We start from the raw sequence: 8,104 nt of genomic DNA, 5'->3' as shown, positions 1-8,104 counted from the left end.
GCATCTTTCACCGCGTTTTCGGGCCGTGTCTCCGGGCCTGGCTCGGCCTCTGGCTCTGCTGACTCGAGCAGGTTCACAGCTGTCGGACGGCTGCCCGACAGAAACTTCTGTAAAGCCCCCCGCTGTCTCTTCTTTTATTTCTCTTCATTTTTTTTTTCTTTTTATGTTTCGCCGCACCCGAAAGCATCTTGAATGTTAGCCTACTCAATAAAACACCTGCCTGCTAGCTTTGTTGTCCCGCTCTAACCTCTGACGTCTCCTCGGACTTAACTGGCTGGCGCCTCTTAAATACAGTCATGGGCTGGCGTTAATGTGACGTAATGTAACAGTCTATGATTAAGATAAACATCGTCACTATTTTTAGTTAATTAATAAATATTGATATAAATTGTAGATAGGACATTTGTACATTTTATTTTATTTTATTTTATTTTTTTATTATTTTTTTTATTTTTTTTTGTCCATCTGTCTGGGACCCATCCCGCCAATCGGGCCCTAGGCACGTGCCTAGTTTGCCTTTGCGTTAATCCGGCTCTGCTAATAAATACTCATTTTCTAAACACTTGACAACTTTTTTGCATAGGCTTATGACAAGTTTCAGATTTCAAACACTAGTGTCAATACCAACATATTTTAATTGGATAATGAACACTTTATCTCTTTAATTTGAGTGGGTTAGTTATTGATTGTATAGACTGTCTTATGTTGTTGAGACAAGAACTACAGAATACTGCAGCATGCTCAGGAAACGGAAACTGTCAGATATGTTAGTGCCTATTTGCTATTTGTGCAACATGCACAGATGCTTAATGGGGAGCTAAGCTTCAGCCCTTGGGACTCGTCTCACAGTAAATGAGACACATGTTATTTATGATGCATGCTAATTAAAGCAGCATGTCTGACTAGTTTCATCTGTAAAAAAGGTCAGAGGTCAGATTTTTAGTTGTATTTAATAATCTGCACCAATAATCAATAATGATTGGAGATTATAAACTAAATATCTGATCTAATAAAAATAACTTTTAACAGAAATATTTAAAAACATAACATGTATTTTATTTCAGATAGTTGACAACATTTCTCATTTAATTTAGTTTTTCTTAATAAAATAACTACAACTAAAAGATTAATGAAATCTAGACATTTAAAATAAACAAGAACTATGATACTTAAATAACCATGCTATTCAGTGCTTTTAGCCTTATCATTTTTGTAATATGTTTTCTAATAGTTTGTTTATTTGCTTATTTGAATCAGTTATTATTATTTTTTATTATATTAGTACCTCATTACGAATTAGTAAAAATATATAATGAACAAGATGTTTATCAGACATGGCGAGCTGAGAAAGCAATTAATAAAAACTACTACCATATACTGAAACTTTTATTTATTTTTTTCATCCTTTTTTTGAAAAAAGTGTGAAAGATGGTTACAGTTTCATGAAAGCTTCCCACATAATAATCTTCGGATAATTAATAGACCCAATAAAGCATTTAAACCAGCATAAAATATGTGATCATTTCAAATAATCACATAAAATGTTCAACTGCCTTGAACAACACACACATTTAGCAGAAATATGAAAGCTCCAGACTTCAATCAAGTGAAAATGTCAGTATTGATGTCACTGTGTGCAAAGAACGAGGATGTGCCGGTCCTCTCCGATGACATCAGCAGCTCAGTATCTTTGAAATATAAAACATGCATGAAATGAGTGTAGCACTGTTATCTGACATGTAACACAACAATAAAGTATCACACTGCTGTAGTTAATATGATATACTAACAGTGCAGAACGGTGCACTCAATAGAGATTTCATCAACCCCTGTGATAGACAGCTGACTAAATATAGATTTATGCAAGAACAATGCATTTCTATGAGAATCACTCCAGGCTGGGGATGTACTGTAAACCATCATAGAGGAAAGCTGAATGAGAGCCAATGAAATGTTACTTGATGATCTTTTAAAGCTTGTGTCTAGTTGGTTCAACTCACTTTTGTTTGGTCCATTGTTGACTTTCATTTTCATGTTTGCTGGCAGATGTGCAGCACCAGCAGTCCTGCTAATATTCCGTAGAGTCTGTACACTGACACCGAATCCTGTAAAGCAGCAAGAGTTCATTAAGACGTCAGTATAGATATTTTCTCCCAGTCAAATGTTGAGAAAGTTTGGTTTTTGATTTGCTGTTTGGCCTGCAGCGTTCTTGATAAAACAAAGCCATCAAACAAATGCTTGTTCAAAAGATGTTCCTTGAAGTTTCTACAGACTCAGTTTTGCTTTAGGCAAATCTGGGCATCTTTCCTGTCATCCTTTCTTTTATGTGTCTGCTCAATTATTCATTCCTTTATTTTATGCCATGATGGCTTTTTGTAATCAAATGTCTGTGGATAACACTAAAGAGAGTTTATGCCACTGTACCGTATTCCCTTGATTGGAGGAACCTTTGGACTCATAAACACTGCCATCTGAAAAACAAGCCATAAAAAACAATTACATTTATGGTAATACACATACTTTACCATTATTTGACACCTATTTTATTTTGGTAGCACTACACATTTAGGGAACAATGGAGTAATTTTATCCCTCAGGAATTGAGTGGATTGTGAAAACCAAGTGTTACATTCCAAAATCGAGCCGGACTGAACACTAGTTTGCTAAAACAGCATTTTAATAGCTATGGCCATTGGTTAACATTATCCATTTTTATTACATGAATTTCTGGAATACTCAACTCTGAATGGTCAAAAATAGCATCATTCAATGTTCATGTATTTCATCATATTCATATTTTTCCATTGTAAAGTTGTTTGTCGGACCTTCCATCCAGTATGTTATTTATCTCGTCACACCACAGACTGACACTTTCAGATTGTATTTAAAATGACCTCTGGAGACTTCAGGACTGCTGTTTGGCATATGTGCTCAACGGTGCTCTAGAATCACATGGTAACTTACTGTACAAATAGTATTCGAATGTAGCATTGTAGTCGAAATCTGGTGTTGGTGTCACATCTTCATAATCTTCATCGCCTAATGTGGTACCTGAGAAGATTTGACAAACACATTTCTCTTTTATTGATTCTGAAGCTCATCAAAAGAGCTTTATAGTTTTTATACAAAAGTAACCACTATTTGCAAGTGATAAAGTACAGTTAACCAACCATTATTGCAAAAAAAAAAAAAAAAAAAAAAAAAGACTTTTCTCTGAATCAGTTGAATGGGTGTGAAATACTATTATAGTTTTTATATTAGTTTTTCTTTATTTACTGTTACAATTTTATTTAAAAGTTTACGTGTTTTTATATTAAGTGGAGTTTTTTAATTATTATTATTAATATGTCTATATTGTTTTTATAAATTTGATATTTAAGGTTTAGTTTTAGCTATTTTACTTTCTTGATTCAACAGTCATATATTTCTTAATGACATGTCAGTTCTCATGCATATTTAAATACAAAATGCCAAGATTGACTTTATTTGTAAAATACAAAATGTACTATAAAATGTAAATACATCCTTGAATTGTGTTATTGCCATTATAACTTTTTTTTAAGTAAAACTATTTGGCTGTTGGGTAACTATTATTTATTGTGTTGATATCATCTTTAGCTTAAGCCAAGAATATAGAAGTTATGATTTCTCTATTCTGCAGCTTTCCAAGAAATGATACACTCAAAGAGAGGAAACGGCCAGAGGACTGAGTCAAAGATTTACAGGAAAGCACCCTGTGGAGTCTGTATTTTATGGGTCAGCAACCCATGTTTTAGCCTTAGAGCTGAAAAAAATGGACCTTACAATTTGTATGGACTTTTCTGTTTGAATCAACGTCTGTGGCCTTCTAATCTGAACATTCTTTCTTTCATTCATTGGTACTATGAAGCATGCCATTGCAAGCCCACTGTGTCAGATTCTCAGGTGAACTGGACGTTCACATGGTCCAATAGAAAAGACCTCCTCATAGAATCTGTCCCACCAGAAAAAAATTATTGGCAGGCTCACTTGCCTACATTTTACAACAGGCAGAAACATGATCTAGACGTGCTCTAACCTTCAGGTAAGATTGAAGAACCAGTTTTTTTCCCCTCCTGAAATATCCTTTCATCGCTCCTTTTTGTTTTATTTTGTAATGGAGACACACTACCTTGGGCGATAGTTTGTTGAGTGAAAGATGAAGCCAGTACAGATATGTTTCTTCATGTTTTCTCGGTTAAATCACAGGCCCAGCCATGCACTGAAAGAGTTGTCATTGCAAAACTCACCCCCGATTCACCTTTATAAAAATAACAACTCTGTCATCATTTACTCATGTCACTCTAAACCTGTTTGACTTTCACTTCACCATTGACCAATTTATATTAGTTTTACAAAACCTCTCCATCAGAAAGTCATAAGGGTCTGGAAATGTCATCTATGTGAACAATGCCAGTCATGCCCCTCCATCACAGATAAGGACCAAAGCTGGCTCATTTCTGTCACCCTTCAGATGGGCATCAGCACCAGCAAAACACATTTCTGTCACATCAGAAACAGGATGTCTTAAATTATTACTTGAAAGAATTCTCAAAAGGCTACATTTATTTGATAAAAAATACCGTAAAAAGAGAAATATTGTGATATACTATTACAATTTAAAATCTATTATTACTAACTTAGGAATTTATCCCTGTGATGGAAAAGCTGAATTTTCAGCAGCCATTTCTACAATCGTCAATGTCACATGATCCTTCAGAAATTGCTCAAATATGCTAATTGGTGCTCAAGAAACGTTTCCTATTATTATCAATGTTGAAACCGGTTGTGCTGCTTCAGAATTTTGTGGAAACCATGAAAAATATTTTTTATTAATACAAAGTTTAAAGAAAAAGTAAAAATTTTTTAAGGTAATTTTTTTCTATTTCAATGACTGTGTCCTGAAAGTCAAAGTAAGCAAATCAAAGTTCCTGAAATTTGATATTTCTCAGTAATAACTGACACACAGTATTGTTCTCTGACCACTTGTTGTCAGTCAAGCACAAAAGCATTCTGAAATGTATTTGGTGGGCTACTTTTCTGCTAAATAAAGCCAAGTAAGCTTAAGGCAAATCCATTCTCAAAAGAAAACAAATATAGTTGAAGAACTGTGAAGGGAAAACCATTTCCAAGACATAAAATATAAGGCATAAAATATGTTGTTGTGCAGAAGAAATGTACAGACATAATGGCATCCTATGACATGTGTGAAGGTCCTCTAGCTCTGTGACAGCTTAAGGGGAACAGTTTTGTACTTACCCCAGTTCAGGGGCAGCAGTAAAGCCCCAGTCACCCAGAGAGAGAGCAGCCGTGTGAACATGCTGGAGGAGACAGAACAACTGACTGTGGTCCTGACTATCTTTATATGAGCACATGCTGAAGTGAAGGGTGGGACACATGACTGGGGAGGGCTTGAAAAGGTTTCGGGAAAACTTGTGATAGCATTGCTAGATTGGTCATTCATGTTCAGTTCGTAACATTTCCAGCCAAATGTATTAACCTTTAATTTAGTAATTCTTTAAATTCTTTAAAGCTGTCTAAAGGTTTAAATACTTTCCATCGCTTCCGTTCTTATGCTCTTTATTGTTCTTGAAAAGTCTCTGGAGGTTTTTTTTTTTTTTACCAGTCATGTGTAAACTTGTGAGAGCATTGCTAAACTGGTCATTCATTTTCAGTTGCGTAACATTTCATGCCCAAAAGTACTGTATTAGCCTTTTTAATTTAGTCATAATTTAAAGCTGTTTGCAGGTTCAAATACTTTGCATTGCTTTCATTTTTATGCTCTTTATTTTCCTTTAAAAGTCACTGGAGCTTTTTTAAAAGAATATGAAACCATGAGGTTTGCACACTGACAAATCCAAACACGCTCTAGCCGTCCAACGGTAGTTTCATCTTGACATGTATCACTTGATTTAAATGAGCTTCCACACTTTCATGGATTGAATGTTCTTAACATAAACATCAGCTTCGCTTGAATGAAATGAAAACAAAGGATCCTAGGAAGATGAGAAGGGTCTTATTATATTACTTTGTATGGATTGTTTTCACAGTCTCACATAAGATAACTACTTCTAAGGCCATTTCTGTTTTTCTTTTCTTTTTTTTTCTACTCTGTTTCTTGAATGTATTCTGTATATTTTTAACATAAAAAGATGAGGTCATTTTTCTCATTGTCAGTTTCGTCCACATCTCTGTTTAATTTTCCAAATACTATATAAATATTTGGATGCAATATTGTTTTTGCACTTCGAGTTTCGTAGCTGTGAGCATTTGTGGTAAACCCTTAGGCCAGCATCATCCGAGAAATTAGAATGGACAAGTTCTGACAAATATCTTGAAGTCACCACTTTCCCTTGCCAACATCAACTTCAGGTTGTGATTGATTTTATTTTAATAATGCAAAAATAAAAAAATCCAGCCTGCTGACTGAACAGATTTCATATGGTCCATGTTGTTCTGAGTACATTAACCCCCAGGACAGGGTGATGTTATGCATGGTATTCAAAACCAGTGTTCAATGTGCTAATCAAAAACAATCAGCTCTAACACCATAGGCCCTGGAGCCTAACATTCTGGTTCAAACTAAATTAAGGACTGTGTCGAGGTTGAATCTTTCCACAAGATGACGCCAAATAGTCTACTACAATTTCATGCCTTTCAGAACCAAATGTCTTATAAACACACAGACTCTTATTAAGGTCCCCACGAGAAAACAAGCTTACAAATCGATTTTTTTTTCTTTTTCGAGAATATAAAAATGCAGAAAGTTTTCTGTGAGGGGTAGGTTTAGGTATGTATGATAGAATATATGGTTGGTACAGCATTAAAAAAAAAAAAATATATATATATATATATATATATATATATATATATATATATATATGCGCATGTGTGGTATTGTTGAAGTATTTCGTAAATACAGTGGACACACACCATTGGTTTATTTTCCTGTTTTAATTCAATAGGCAAATTACAGATAATTTATTTTTAACATTACATAGCCTATGTACACAAAAACACCATAAACATTACCGATGACATCTGACGTACCACTTCATTTATCCTAAAAACGAATCCTGTGCCGCTGATGCGGTGCAAATCGGGTGATTGTATGCAGGGGCGATTCTAAGATTTTCATTTTAGGGGGGCTCAGCCCCCAATAAGGGTATGATTAAAAAATATTATTTGACTATTAGGGTAGGGTTGTATACTACTAACCTTATTGCAATCCACTATTCCATTGTATTTCCTGTATTTCATATATGGGAGTAGGAGTACTGACTGAGCCATATATAACACTGTAAAAAAAACTAATACAGTTTTTTAGATGTGACCAGTCACTGGAAAATTTTGAATTGGGAATGTAGATTTATTTATTTTTTTTACAATAAAGACTAACTGATTCAGTATTAGGACATTCATGTTTATCCTTTGATGATACCACTGCTTTTTCTTATGAAATGTACGTGGAAATCGGCAGAATATTAAAACAACATAAGGGTTCAATGACTGCAATGAATCTTGGGAACACAGTGGTATTGTGTGTGTGAGGCTGTCTGTTCTATTCTCGCCTGACTGTTGCTCATTTGCAGACCTACTCCCGCAATAAAGCATATTACATGTCTCCTAGTGTCAAAATCAGGACTGCAGAACTGACTCCTCCCCCTCAGTTTCCATCAGCAAATCATTCTGTCATACAGAGGTCACAGGTTGGTGGACAACTGTCCAGATTGGAGCTTTCCAGATCGCAAATGATTTCTTTATAGATTCATGTAATTATAAACATCCTCAAATGTGTACAAAAAAGCATTAAAACATTACTTGGACTTTATCTCCTTTCTGTTAAGTGTGTGTTGATGCCCCCATCAGTCCCGCTGTAGTGTCTTATGGGAACATATGGACAAGCTCAACAGCTGTGGGGTTTCGCCCTACTGAACCTTTGAGATGAATTATTGTTTGGTACATTGTATCCCTTACCATGGAAGTTGCCATGGAAACCCTTCTCACCACTTTAAGAGTGCTGGGATTTGGTTGTGAAAATGTTTTTATACTATTGGTTTATACTATTAATTTGTTCATTCATTTT

This window comes from Carassius auratus, chromosome 41 (genome assembly GCF_003368295.1).
Source record: "Carassius auratus strain Wakin chromosome 41, ASM336829v1, whole genome shotgun sequence".
NCBI classification, from domain to species: Eukaryota; Metazoa; Chordata; class Actinopteri; order Cypriniformes; family Cyprinidae; genus Carassius; species Carassius auratus.
The sequence above is the reverse complement of the archived record's forward strand: the minus strand, read 5'-3'. Positions refer to the sequence as shown.